At 43.0% G+C, this 15,297-nt stretch overlaps 2 protein-coding genes across 7 annotated transcripts in view; one reads left to right on the plus strand and one right to left on the minus strand.

The window, feature by feature from the left end:
* MYL9 (myosin light chain 9) overlaps positions 1-6,915 on the minus strand; it is a 91,346-nt gene extending 84,431 nt beyond the window's left edge. The window contains exon 1 of the mRNA XM_086932223.1: positions 6,546-6,915. The gene's annotated coding sequence lies outside the window, so the exon portion shown is untranslated. The remainder of the gene's footprint in view (positions 1-6,545) is intronic.
* The window catches only part of LPIN3 (lipin 3), a 428,785-nt gene that overhangs the window by 16,593 nt on the left and 396,895 nt on the right, over positions 1-15,297 (plus strand). Inside the window, exon 2 of one of the 6 annotated variants that reach the window (XM_086932218.1) lies at positions 677-744. The exons of 3 other annotated variants lie outside the window; for them this stretch is intronic. The gene's annotated coding sequence lies outside the window, so the exon portion shown is untranslated. Of the gene's footprint in view, positions 1-676; positions 745-6,744; positions 6,952-15,297 lie in introns of those variants that run through there. 2 more of the 6 variants (XM_086932219.1, XM_086932216.1) reach the window with 2 other exon arrangements.

Consider the following 15,297-nt stretch of genomic DNA (forward strand, 5'->3'; position numbering starts at 1 on the left):
GTTTATGGTGGGAAAAGCACTTGTAATGTGACTTCACTTGCCATTGAACATTTGGGGATTTCCAGTGTGACTACACAATATGTTAAAAGGACGGGCTGCAAAATTCCAAACAGTATAACATATTTTAAGAGCAGAACCCCTTGCCGATAGTAATATTATGGCTGAAGATTGGGGCCTTTAGTAACTAATATGGGTAGGTAAAGGCCAGAGTCGAGGGTCCAAGAGATCTTATGTATTCATTTCTTTCTAACAATCTGTGCACCTCATCATCCTATGATTTTTGTGTTGGGTGGATTGATTTAATTAAGAGATATTGTTTGGAGATTTTATGATATTTGTCATTGTATTATGTCAATGAATTAGGTACTGTGCAATATTTCCGTAAGAATTTATTTCTTGAAAATTAAAACAAATCTGACTCTAGCTTATTGCTCAGCACCACGTGTGCACCCTCCGACACATACATGATCAATCGTTTTACTGTGACTGACCGTATCTTCTTAATGTCGCTATATTTTTAATTTGTTTTTAGCATTTCAAAGTACAGTGGCTCTATCAAAGGTACCTTGTTTGCATCAGCCTTCAATAGTGCCAGACTGTGGCTCATTGCTGTCATGATCTTAATCCTTACATGATGGAGCGCTAATTTATTTTATTATTCTTACTTGACTTTTAGAATCGTGGCCATGGGAGCCAAGCCGAGGTGAAGGCTTTAGTCGTTCAATTGAGCATGTTGATGCAGTGGTAAGCACTGGAATAAGGGCCAAAGAAATGGGGCTGCACAAGTTACACCTCTAAATAAAAGTGTAGATTTGTATCTTAGCACCTGCAATCCAAACTATGGAACATTTAGGAACATTGTGCTTAAGATCAGAGCTACTCGTTTCTCTTGATCATGCTAGCATTCTCTGTAGCCACTAGAGCATCCATTTAGGCATTTGTAAGTACTCTTTGAGCATCAGTGATACTGTTCTACAGAGATTTGCCTTCTTACCTCTGAACTACACTCAGAAGGTGATTTTGGGTCCCTGCATGTCCTCGATCCCTGAGATCATACAGTGGTTGCCTCAATGATCAGCTTTGTCTTCGAACTTCACAAATGCATACATAGCTCCTCTGGTCCTGTACCAAGGTATTTAGGTCGGCTTCTCTGACGAGACGCCAAACATTCTTCTGACGATACAGAACTGCGCTGTCTTTCCCAGTGCAAAGAAGCTGGCCAAATATCCAGGTCAACGGTAACTCTAGCAGGACTGCTCATGAATCAATGTATTGATGTCAAGGTCCTGTGCTTGTTCTACAGAGAATACCATAGGGAGACCCCCCTCTAGCTCATCTGAGCAATTCCACTTCATCAGCTGAACACACACCAAAAACCAACCTCCCAAAACTTGCCTTCATCGGGTAGCCTCAGTACACAAGTTTTTAGTGTAAATCTATACCCTACCAAGCTTCGGTCCTCTTTAACGCTTACGGATTCCTTGTTATCTCGAACCTGACCATATAAAGTTCAGAAGAGCACTGGACAACCAGCTCTTGTGCTCTGCATATTTATCTGTGTTAACCCCTCTTAACATTACAAACAGTTTTGGTTCCAAAGTGCACCACACAAAACCCTACCAGGCACGTCAGTACTGATGAGTCACCTGTCCATCTATTATGCCCTTCCAAAACTTCTGAGTCATTGTCAGCAACATCTCATGATTGTGTTAATGTAACTGCCTCACACACATCTAATTCACATCAGTTCTGGTCAGCAGCTGTGCCTGCTGTACCAGGCAAGCCGCTTTACAGTAATGTGCCAGAACCCCTGCATCCTGGTCATCAGCGCCATCCGGTATCACAACCGTGGGGTCCACAGCTGCTTAGCAAAGGCACCTCCTCCCACTCAGCAGCCTGGGAACCCACACTGCTGTCACTGTCACCCTAGAAAACGACAGCCACAACAGGAGGTTTCGTATGTCCCCACCGCCCTCAGAGAGATGAAGAGGCTCTTCTGACAAAACCACTGGTTACTCTCAATGCGAGGCCACCCACGAAAGTTGGCCTTGGGCCCAGATCGCGGCTACTTTGTGTCCATAGATTGTTGGGCCCCAAATTAGTTTGTGTGTAGTCAAATTGCCTTGAACCCTGGTGTTTATCTGCTAATTAGAAACCAGGTGAAAATATAAAGAGATCTATATATGGGGGCTGTGTGCATTCACCGTGGGATATAGACAGGCCCACTGGAATTATGCGACAAGGGAGGACTAAATAATGCAACTGGGTTAAAATGTAAATTGAAACTTGTATAGCGCACTACTCACCCGCAAGGGTCTCAAGGCGCTTGTACGAATACCGCTGTAGAACCCATCCTGGCATTCCCTGTGAGGCGTCCACTCCTGGGCACCCCCAAGGTGGAGGCCAGGCATCCTTATTGTTGTGGGGGCCGTTGTGGAGATTAAGCAAGCTATTGCCCAGAGTTGCAGAGTGGGACTCCATGATTGGAATAGGCACCGAGGCGAGAATCATCAGGTCCGTGGAATTTTTGAGCCCAAGACCCGCCGAGGCGGGGAATTGAACCCTGGTCCCGGGCTAGACTTCTGCATCAGGGTCTGCCGCTCAAACCACTGAGCCACACTTCTCAAATATGCAGCAAGAAAAGGCACTTTAAACGGTGCAAAGTGGCACATTATGTGGCAGCAGTGATACTACATTATTATGTCTTTCAGTGCATGTTAATCCGTCCTAACAGTGTAGAAATCAAATACAGAAATAGGCAATTAAAAGGTGACCAATCAACTTTTGCGAAGTGCCTCCCCCTGTCGCCGCGTTTTTTTTTAGTAAATTGTGATGCGTTCCCGATAGAAACAGAATTTCCTTTTGATCAAATCTGCATGTTATGGATTATGTGGCAAATGCGGCTAAACCATAATTATGTGGAAAAAGCTCAGCCACAGAATTGCATAGTTCAACCTGCCCATGATATAATGTCGAGCTCAACTACATTAATACTCAACCCAGTTCATTATTGCTGCCTACTCGAAGTATGTGATTGTGCTGGTGTGGAGATTTCCCTCATAATTATGAATATGCTGCACTTGCATAATAATTGACCACCTCTGGCGTAATATACAGATGTGACCCAAAACAATTTTATTTCTGGCTCCAGCCGATGTGAGATTCATAAGAGAGAGCGCCCCATGTGGTGTCGCAAAGTGTTAGACATTTTGGAAGGCTTAACCAACCAACTTTAGTTACTGATTGCAGCATTCGGATATTACATTGGTACTAAGTAGGTGAAACGCAGTATTAATTAGTGTTAAAATATCAAAATGAGAAGATAATGATATCACAGGATGCACTGTGGTATGCCGCATAATTTCTGTTTTCTTGGTTTATAATTTAGACAAGCCTGCTCTATAACCCGGAACTCCTTGGCCCTTCTACACTGCTTAACCACCATAAGTCAGATGAGCCCTCCTGGGACATGCACTGGTTATCTAATGCACCTCGTTCGAGGTTTGCCACACTCACTACAACAGAGGGCAAAGATATCTCTTCTTTTACACCTGCACTCTCCCCCTGCACAGAGCCACCCTCACTTGCTTAGGGATCCTAGCAATAGCCTGTAATCAAATATATTTAAACGTGGGCTCGCCGGGGAACAACGGTAACTAGTCCAGCTGCATTGGTATAAACAATAAATGCATTCTGGGATCTGTAGTGCTAACATTAGCACTGTAAATTGGGTCTGCTTGTAAATCCGTAGCGCATTGTGTCTAATCTTAAATCTATCTGGTTGGTGGTATTTTGGTGCCATTTTACCTGAAATTCACTATTATTTATCAGCATAAAATGTTATTGGTCAAATCAATGTTATCTTCCCCAGCCCAACTGTGAAACGGGAATACATTGCGGCTCAGAAACCTTGCACGGAGCGCAGAACTCGCAAAGAGAGTATTGCGCAACACTCTGTGTGGGTGGGGTGCTGAGCGCTTTCCCGTAGGCTAGCAGGTACACCTGGCAGACTGTGTGGCTGATTGGGTGTTATCCTTGTTTTGAACCCACGTGGGAAGTGCTTCCTTGTTATGCATGGTGACCTCGGAGGTGCGGTTACTCTGTTATGGACTGCAGGATGTAGCAGTGTGTATGATGGATGAAGAGTGAAATTGTGATGCAGTTGAAAACCATCTACTGACACAGTCAGGGTACAGGAGATGAGAGGAGTTGCTCTAAAGGCTAGGGCGGTAGACCTCGAATCTGGGGGACTGGGTTTGAATCTCGGCAATGTCGCTGAACATCTTGTGATTCTGGGAAAATCGCTTAATCTCCCCATGCCTAACAAAAATGAATGTGTCCTCATGTAATGCAACTGGTGCTATGTAAAGCGCTCTGATACCCGATTTGGGCCAAGTTCGCGCTATATAAAACTCTGTAAAAAAAAAAAGTGCAAGAACAGTGGCTTAGCCAGTGCTTGTTTATATTCTGATGCTAGGAGTTTTGTTGTCATGCGACAAATCCCGGACTGCCCAAATCACCATATAAAGAAACGAGAATGAGGCGTAATATTGAGCGTTTGTTATATCTGTATTTTTCAGAGATAGCACCCACCTCTGTACGATTTTACCACCATTTCACACTTCCCGATGGGTCTTTTTACACTTGACTGGCACCGCGTTTTCTACACAAGGGCTTAGAAGAAGATGCTGTTTGATAGATGAATACATGATTTATCGGCTGGCTATATTCAGACCGGGAATGCACCGTAATCCCTCACCCGGTGCTTGCAATATCCCCGCCGGTGTGCTGAGAAGCGCGGGGTGTATCCGCGTTTCTTACACAAGGCCTGAGCTGAACTGGTGTCTGGTCCGTGTGGCTTCAGGACAGTCGCCCTGCCCCTCCGGCTGGCGTTTCGCTCTCTGCCCTTCACTTCATTGGTTTTCACTGTCTGGCAGCGGGAGCGGCTCCTTCTTCTGCCCTAATCCGTGACTTTAAATCTCCTTAACCTGCTTGTGCTGATATTTACATCTCTGAACGCCCTTCCGAGTGGGATTTAAACGGAAAATATCTGCACTTCCTGCAGGAGTAACCACAGACGACCCCTCCCAAACGGACACGGGCGCACAGACGTGCGTTGTCCCCACCCCTACGAGGGGCTCCTCTGGAGAGAATTAAGTGCTTCTTAAAATGGAGTACATTAATCTGCCGGATTAACTCAGAGTGTTCCATTTGACGATGTAAAAAGTACTTACCTGGAGATAGAGTGCTACCAAACAAAAAAAGCACTTTCACCTCACCAGGGGTACGAGGCACTATATAAATACAACCCCTTCCCTCTTCCATACCTCCACAATCCTTTTCAATCCAAATAACAGCCTAACCTGTCCACCGCTCATCTTAATTTCACATTTCTCCAGACCAATTCACCACTAATCCTTTTTTGGTTCCGGAGTAGCGTGCTACTCGCCGAAAAGCGCTTCAACACCTAATCAGTAGTAGCAGGCGCTATATAAATGCAAACTCTCCCCTCTTCTATCCCTCCTTTGTCTTTCTCAATCCAAATAACAGACTAACAGATCCACCACTGAAATTAATGTTATATGTCACTATATTAACTCGCCACTACTCGTTTATGGATTCCGGAATAGCGTTCGATTAGTAAGTAAGCGCTACATCAATGTAATTACAGTACAAAAAAAAAGTGTTTCCACGGACGGAATACCGTGTTCCACAGATGGAATAAAGGGTCTCCAGGATGGACTACAGTGGCCCTTCAAAGTCCTTCTGTGGACTGATTGGAGCATCCCTGCACTGGAATGACGTCTTTCAATGGAGGGAATACGGCGCTACGGGGATGGAATAAGGACGTATCCAGGGTGGATGGAATAAGGAGGAATCCAGGGTGGACTAGAATGGCCTCTTATAGTGCTTCTGTGGACTGACTAAAGTAGCCCCTGCCCTGAATAAAGCGCTAATCTAAGGATTGACGTATTTCTAAGGAGGTAATATATTGCGCCTCCAGGGATGGAATGAGGCGGTGTCCATGATGGATTGAAAGGCTGAGTGCTGCCCTGGATTGAGTGAAATGCCCATCGGTTGGACTAAAGTATTTTCCTGGATGGAATAGTGTTTATACGAAGAAAAAATGTAGCGCTTTCTTGGGTTTGCCCAAATTGTTGCTTTAGCTGAAAAAGTAGTCACCAAATATGAAAGACACAAGTTCTTCCCTTGAACATAGATTTTGCCCCTAGATTGCAGGTGCTGGCGTCTCACCTGAATGGAAGCGAGAGTGCCCCTAAGGGTGAAACACAGAGACATTTGGGCGTGATAAATGGCTCGCAGAAATGAAATAGAGCGCGCCCCAGGTTGAGTAATGTCTGCGGTTTATTCCCATAGTGAGACACTTGAACCGCTCCCTCCCTCGATCGCCTTTGCTTTTTGTGGAATATAGCGCTCGCTGAGATGAAATTGAGTTTTGTCCCGGAAGAAATAAAGTGCTACCTGGATGAAATATAGTGCTCCACTCCCCGGTGAAATAAAGTGAACCCCCAGCATGTTCTTACCTGAGTCACTGGAAAGATGTGGTGGAAGCAGAGAGCGCAGAAACCCCACAACCTATAGAAGAAAATAACTAACAGTTTTAATCCCACTGACTGTCAGTTTCTGGACATCATCTGACCCGGCAGGCCAATGGCAGGGCGAGTTTACGGAAGGAAGCCCCGCCCACCCCAGGGATTTGGCCATACAAGGGTAAGGAATGCCGCTGAGCCCTTGGCGGCTCCCCAGCCCCCGGAGTCCGTGTTGTTGGTACTGAAAGAGCCAGCGGAAGAGGGGAAGAAATGCTGCCGGGACAGGCGAATTCTGCCATATATAGATGAAAACCCAGCCAGGGCCCAGTGTCCCAGGGCCTGCAGGCTCTCATCTGGGGCCAGTGACACGGGGGGGATGAGCACCGCTTTATAAGGGGAGGTGAGTGGTTCTCGGTGACACGGCGGGACAGGTAGAGGCGTATAGCTTTAGGTGAGTGAGTACCCACTCAGCCACGGAGTGGGCTCACCTTTGGAGGAATGAGCGCACACTGACTTACGGGGTGAACAGTGCACATAGTCAGAATAACTTTATTTCGCCGACATGTCGAAGGCATAAAAGTATTCTACATATATAAAAGGATAAGAGATAAAAACATTCCAGTGCACATAGTATTACGTCTGGGTGAGGGCTCACCTGTACACCGTATAAAGAGGCAGGTTTCTAACGGGAGGTCAGGCGAGAGCGCACTCAGTGACGTTAAAGGGGGGCGAACACTGAAACTATTTTGCATATAAATCATGCATATGGTAAGGTGTCTGCAAAATTAAAAAATCATATTTTTTTAAACAGGCGAAAGAGTCTCACCGTAGTACATGACTGTATCTCTTTATTGAGAAGTATGTATTAAAAATGATCGTTTTTAAACAGAGGCTGAGAAACATTCCTGCCCCCGTGTGATGAAAATGCTATTGGTGTACTAAGAGGCAAGTCGGTTGTCATGTGTACCCCAGGGCTTTAAGTGTGCTGGGTCCCTCCGGTTCGCAGACCTGGCCGTAATTGAGTTGAATAATATAGGTGCAGGTGAGCAAAGGCGATGAGTGCGCTCTCAATTCAATTCAAATAATCTTTATTCGGATAAAAATATCCATAAAAGCACAGTTCATCCCCCACCAACAGAAAAAATACAATACAAGTATAAAACACGTAAATGCACATTATGATCCAATATAAATGCAATATTGCAACAGTAAGTACCACAGTAAAATAATAAAATCACATTAAAAAAGTTGGACGGGCATACAAAATCTAGCAGCATTAGTAACAAAGTGCAGATATAAAATTTAGGCCAATGTGCAAAATCAGCAGCTAGTTACAGATAAAGTGCTGTAACGTGCAATGAATCACCCATTCCTAACTGTACCTATACTCGCAACAACATAAGTAAATTAAATACTTTGTTTACGGGCAGTATTAATGACCACCAAGGAAAATGAAAAAAAAAAGAAACAATAATAAGTGCATTTCACCAAGCAGTATTACATGGTTTTGGTCGCGTTAAGATTCGCTCATGGAAGCACGTGAGCGCACCGCAGCTTGTAGAAACGCGCTTACGCGAAAAATCAAACTGTCACTCCCGAGCTGTAAGATTTCCAAATATGCTAGTTTAAAATCTAAAATAACCCATGACTTAAAGTACGGAATTAAATACTGTTTTGTGTATCTTGCATAGAATTTACAAAAGAGTAAGAAATGTAACACCTTTTGTTTGCTACCAGTGCCACAAGGGCAGCACAACTGCTCAAGGTTGCTGTTAAATCCTATCGGGAAACAGAGTAGATATTTTATACTGCCATCCCTAAGGCGGAAAAGTAAACTCCTTTTCCATCTCCCTATATTTTTCCTGAGATATTTATGTGGCATATGATGTTGAATGCCCAGTGCCTCCAAAAGGGGCATATACCTGACAATCGATGATGTAAGGCACTCAATGTTGTATCTTTCTTTATAGTACAAATCGTACAGTGCCCCCTAAGTGATTTTATGCTTATGCCCTCTAGTGCTAATGGTTGTGAAAAAATATGCTCCAACTTAACACTGGCTAAACTTTTTTTGACTGACGCGAGCCAAGGTATACTCCCGCCCTTGTCGCACTTAAGGCAATCTATGATTATCTCTCTCGTTAAAATTGCAGCAGGATTCTGTCATATTTTAAGCCAAAATATGACTGGACGGGACCTGATAAAGTCCTCTACATAGCACAGGTTCAATTCCTTGTGACATATATAAGTTGAAGATGAAAATTGGGCCATGAGAACTTTTCTACAAAATCTATTTTCTTCTATTTGGATCCCGCTGCAATTTATATATCCCCAAACTTCCGCGCCATAGGTGGCCATTGGGACACATTGCTATTTGTAAATCTGGGTTAGGGGTAACACCACTTCTGCTTCTTTTGCCTGCCGGAGGCCAACGATGGAATTGACCGCTTTAGTGAATTTACTTCTACTATGGTCCGCATGGGCTTGCCAGGATCCTGTTTCTGAGAAAACTAGGCCCAGATAGGGAAAAGTACTTGTACGTGTTAAGGATTTGCTTCCCGATGTGATAAAATTGATGCAGTGTTTTTTCGGGCCGCAGGTCATTATATAGGATTTTTTAAAATTAGTGCAAAGCTCCAGGTCAGCCATAAAAGTCACAAACCCCGTAACTAAAGTGCGAAGTGCATTAGGCGTGCGGCCCATGAGGACCGCGTTGTCTGCATATAAGAGCGCGGGGAGTAATTTACCATTAATTTTGGGGACATCATTAGTCAATTTAGACAGGGAATTGTGTAGTTTATTTATATAAAGAATAAAAAGTAGAGGGGCTAGAACACAACCCTGTCTGACCCCTCTACCAATGACAATATCCCCGGAGACCTCCCTATCATTACTAATCCTCACCCGTGCCTTCAAATCCCTGTGCATATGTGCCAAAAAATAAACCAAAGCCTCGTCCAACCCATAATTTAAAAGGACCTCCCACAAACGTGATCTATTAACAAAATCAAAAGCTGATGTGAGGTCCATGAAACCCAAATAAACTGGTGATTTTTGAGCGATCGTGTATTTGCCCAAGATGAGGTTTAACCCTATCGCTGCTGCCGTCGGCCGTTAGACGTTGCGTGAGCTACTTCCCTGGTGCTGCGCACGTCTAACGGCTGACGCGGCCGCACCCGTTTCTTCGAACGTTCAGCACTGGCACTGAACGTTTGAAGCAGTAAACGGGTTAAATTCAAACACTGTTCAACAGTTCCAACATTACTTCTAAAACCCAGCTGACAGCAATTTAAAATTTGGCTGTCTTCAGCCCAGGACACAATCTTATTAAAAACAACCCTGCCCAAGATCTTCAAAGTGTTGTCTATCAAGGAAATTGGGCGATAACCGCTGGGGTTGGATCTGTCCCCTTTTTAAAAAATGGGCACAATGATGCTAGTCGACCAAGTGCTCGGGATAGCTGTATTTGTCAGATTATTAAAAACATTACATGAAAGAGGAGCCCAAAAATCTGGTTCATGTTTTATAAGATCAATTCGTAGCCCATCCGGGCCTGGGGCTTTATTCCCTATGCTTTGATGTATGGCATCCTCAACTTCGGTTACTGTTATAGCAACCTTTAAGGCTGGGGGTGATGTTAACCCCTTCCATGCTAATGACAAGGCCAGCTCGTCATGGGTGTTACCTGCGCTGCGCTCATGACGAGCTGACCTTGTCATGAACAATGGGAAAAAATGAGTGCTAGCGCCCAGCGGGAAAACCCTTAGCAGCCAAGGTGTTAATATTAGAGGTCGTTATAGGTACCGTATAGATTTTGGCACAGTGCACCTCCCATAATTCACTCGTTATATTACAACTTATGGGAGTACTATCCAAACCCATAGACCTCATGGCTTTAACTGCTTTCCAAAATCCAGTTACATCCTTAAGTGATGCCGCTCTAGCAAGATTATTTCTTTCTATATCTCATCTGAACGTAGCTTGGTTGCTTTCTTATAACAGGCTCTTAGGGATCTAACTAGAGTGCGCTCTCAGTTGCAGCGGGTGAGACACTGGCATGGTTAACTGGTGGGCACCAGAGCTTTAACTGGGCCGGGAGTCTCCAGGTCTCAGACATGGTAGTAATTCACAAGGATGCTGAAACGTCTTTTTCAGGCTCTGTATTAATGTCCTTAACCGTAGTGGGAAAAACACTGATCGATTTCTGAATATGATTGTGAAAAACTTAAAGATAATCCTGTTCAGCGATTTATTTCCTCCCTTCCCGGCATACCTGAAGCAGGTACATTTACAATCATTGTTTTTGAGATATAGATGAACTGCAATAGACTCAGCAATACTTAAATCTGCTTCATTGTTTATTTCCAGAGATTAACATAGCAACCCCTAAAGATGAGGTTTACTATTCTTTAGAGCGAGTGACTATCTGTGTTCTATTTTATGGGCATTCGACAGGAAAACAGAGTTTTGCAGCAGCTTTCAGCTTTCAGCTTTTTAGACTGAGGGGGAGATATACTAAGATTAAGGCTCCCGGTTTTCCGTTTTTATGGATTTTTACAGATAAATACAGACAGAAAATAATTTGTTTTTTGTCTGCATTTATCTTTAAAAGTGGATAAATACAGAAAATTGTGCTTCTTTTAAGTGACTCTCTGTGCATTCTTTCAGCCAGCAGCTGAGCAGATGGACAGCATGGGAAATTAAAAAAATAGGATAAAATGTCTTTAAATAACGGAATATGTTAACTGATGTTCATGGTATAGTGCTAATATCTACCAGTGTATGTATTGTCCAATATTTGGTAGCTTAAATAGCTAAAACACAACAGTCATCAAAGTATGAGTGCGCGTCTGTCAGTTAAATAGATATGGAAATGTACAGTTTTACAACTTTATTTGTACTCAAACACAAAATAAATATGGATGAATACAGATAAAATGGCCCAAAAATAAATATGGATAAATACAGACGGAAATGGCCAAAAAAGAAATACCATAAAACCGGGAGCCCTAACTAAGATTTTGCGCCGTGGACGCAAATCAGTGTTTTTCCCTATTTACTTTCCAGTGCTAAACTTGTTTAGGGTAGAAACAACAGAAAGGTAATGCGAGGCAGCGCTTTGCGCTGCTTCGCATTACTTTGTGCCATGAGGCATACCAAGGCTCGAACATGGACATTCCCATGCAACAACCTAAAGTTTCTCACGCTAAACCCAATTTACTAAATAAAGTAGATTGGGTTTAGACCACTGCGCCCTTTCAAGTAGGCATACAGAAGGAGAAATGCTTTCATTTATCCTTCCTTTTCCGACATTGCCTGCGTGCTGCTCTGTGCAACACGCATACAAAGTGGATACAACTTTGCATGTACCTGGGCATCTTTTTTTGTGCAGGAAGGATACAGTTCCTGTACAAAACCTATGCTAGACTAATGCACACACCCTAGTGCTATGGCGCTAAGCTGTGTGTGTGGCGCACAGCAGCGGTAATCAGCGCAGGTGCAAGGTAAAGGGGAGGAGAGAGTCATATCTTTGAAGATATGGCGCTCTCCTGCTCTCTCCCCGTCGTGCAACGCAGCGCAGTGCAGCCTCGCAGGTTGCTGTACTGTGTGAGTTTTTTTGTAAATCTCCACCTAGTTTTTTCCCTACTGAACAATTTTAGAGCGACTGATTTCTTTTCTTTTGGCATGTTCTGCAGATTACAGTTTACTTTGGTCCCACCTGGGACTCTTTGAAAACTCTTATATTGTCCTTAAAGTGTTTTATACAACGAAAACTTTCAGCAACAAATTCCATTTCTCGTTGGTAGGCTAACATAGGAATCTTCTTACAACCACTGTATACTTCTTTGGTTTCGGGTTCTTTTTTTGGTAGAAAACACAAGTCACTCTATTGGATATGACCACTGGGGAGTCATTATATTTCTTTGTACTTACTCCATTGAATAGACATCCTTTTTTGGTGGAGTACTTTTTTTAAGGGGCTTTCCCTTTTTTTATCTCATTGGTGATATAAAATGCTCTTGTATTTGTTATTGTGCGGCTCAGCAGGGTCTTGCGTTATGTTTTTGCAGGTCACCTAGATTTAGTGGGGTGAGAGAGTATGTCGGTTCTGATATAGGCATTTCATGCCAAAATGTGCGTTGATAGCGTTATATAAATCCACAATAAATAAAAAAAAGAACTGGATGGACAAAACTGCATTATTCCCCAAAAAAAGACTAGTAAATGAATGTAACCATCTGATGAAAAATGTACTTTCATTATCTCTTAATTGAGGACAATTATATTATAAGAGAAGTGAAATATTGGATTCATACACAGATGTCAATTTACAATATATATGGATGTACAGAGCTATAGTGGTATTAATGTAATATGAAAACCCTTCAGTTATGAAGCTTTTTATATGTATGTTAATGAGTTACTGTATAGAAAATGAGTGAGTATGTGTGTTAGGAGATGACTCAGTATGGTTTTCATAAAGAAATATTTGTGTTATCTAAGAGACTTGTACTCAAAGTGTTTGTGAATGGTTGTTGAATCATAGAGATGTACATTTTGATATCAAAAAATTATTTTGGAATCATGTATTGAACAAGTAAAGCATTTAAATTAAGACGGAGTGCATCTTAGCCATGTACAAACATATTTTTAGGTCTCGCATACGCAGCGAGCATGCCTTGCATAGGAAAAAGACCTTTAGCCATCGATTCCCTTTTTCAGGCAAAAACGTGCATGCGTTGCATTGCTTTAAATGGCAACAGGTGCACGTTTGGCGATTCCCTTGCGGGAGCGATCAGTGCCATCTGGTAGCAATTATTGCGCTCGCTCCCGCAAGGCAAACGCTGCGCTTCCCTGCTCTCGGCCTCACTTTTCTTTTCACCTTACTCCTGTCTCAATTTATGTTTTGTAAGTCCCAGCTTTCTCACAGTTTCACTATGCCCCAGTCTCATTAATTTACACTATGCCTTTAGAGTCAAATCCACTCAATCACTTAGGCCTGCATCGCAGTCAGCAATCAACACCTTTCAAAGACCCGTCAGCACAAATGCTAGCATTTGGGAACAATAAAGTGGGAGACACTGCAGAAATGTAGACGTAATGTTAAAACTGAATTGACATATGACGGAGGGAAGGATACTTATAAGCTAAAAAGTAATAATAAAAAAAAAGTTGAACGAACATTCTCAACTTTGAAAACGGGTGTCTGCCTTGTGAGACTGTCCCTGCTAATTGGTCCCCATCCTTTACTCTTACCAGCCGTTCCATCTTCAGCCTCCTGCGCCAACTCTCAAAAATGTTTTTAACTTACCTCCCCCTTCTCCTCCCCTAACAGCTGGTAGCGCCACAGGGGTGTGGAATTTAATGAAATATGTACTTGTGTATGGGACAAGTAGCTTCATAAATCTACTTGTCCTGTAACAAAATCCACTTGTCCCTTTTTGTACCATGTAGTGCGCCGTCAAATAATGGCTACAATCTCTTTATAGAAGAGCTCTGATAATTCCCTCTGGATATGTCAGGCTAATACTATAGAAGGATTTGAATTTTGGAGGTTTTCACCAGCTCTTTTCTAATCTTTTCCCATACTTAGAAAGGTCGGAAACTTACCCCAGACAACAGCAGAAATAAAGTTTCTTCCAGGGCTGGGAAAAATGTGGTTGGAGAAAAAGTGGACTTGTACACACTCCAGATTTCCGCTGGAGCATATTCATATTTGCTCATGCTAAGATGCAATTCACAAATATTTTATAGGACTACGGTTTCCTGGCATACTTAAAGAAATTAATGTGCATTCATGAAAAACGTTAATATGCATGAATACAAGGACATATATCATGGGTGCACTTTCGTGACTTTAACATTTGCGCCCCTAATTAAATTTTAGTTAACCAAGACCTTTTGTTTTTATTAAAATGCTATCTCTTCCTATCTGGGAGCGGGCTTCATTGTGTGTGACGGCATTCTGCTCCTTAAAGTAGTTTTGTTCAGTGCCAGGAATTTCTATGGCAATGTGGCCTTTATGAGACCAAATACTAGCTGTCTAGTAAGAACGCGCTGGCAAACAGCACCGCTCTTACCTGATAATCCCATGGTAGAGCAAGGAGCCTAGTGTAGGCAAAGGGAGTAACCCGAAAATGTAATACCACCCCCCATTGATCCAAAGTTCTTATGACTCCAAGCAAGTGAAAAAAGTAATTGGAATCCTCTCCAGAATAGCTCTTGTCTCTTCCATCTAAGCATCTATCCATTCATCCTTTCACCCACTGATATCTAGCATTTCACCTTTACATTGGCACCAATTCATTCTTTTATCCATTAGCCTTTCACCAATATGTTCGTCCATCTGTTCATCCGTCAGTCCATCCGCACATCAATATCTAAACCTACCCATCCATCTCCAAACCTATCCATTTCAACCATCCACCCTCCCTTTCACTCCATCTATCCACCCTCCCTTTCACTCCATCTATCCACCCTCCCTTTCACTCCATCTATCCACCCTCCCTTTCACTCAATCTATCCACCCTCCCTTTCACTCATCCTTCCACCCACCCTTCGACGAATCCATCCGTCCACTCATCCATCCATTTATCCTTTCACTCATCCATCCTTTTGCTCTCTAATCCTTACGCCCTGTAACGCATCCACTCATTCACCCTTTCCTTCATTATAACATCCTTTGTCCATCCAACATCCCCATCATTCAACCATTGCGGTCACTCATTCATCCATCCATCCATCT

Source organism: Lissotriton vulgaris, chromosome 7 (assembly GCF_964263255.1).
Source record: "Lissotriton vulgaris chromosome 7, aLisVul1.2, whole genome shotgun sequence".
In the NCBI taxonomy this organism is placed as follows: domain Eukaryota; kingdom Metazoa; phylum Chordata; class Amphibia; order Caudata; family Salamandridae; genus Lissotriton; species Lissotriton vulgaris.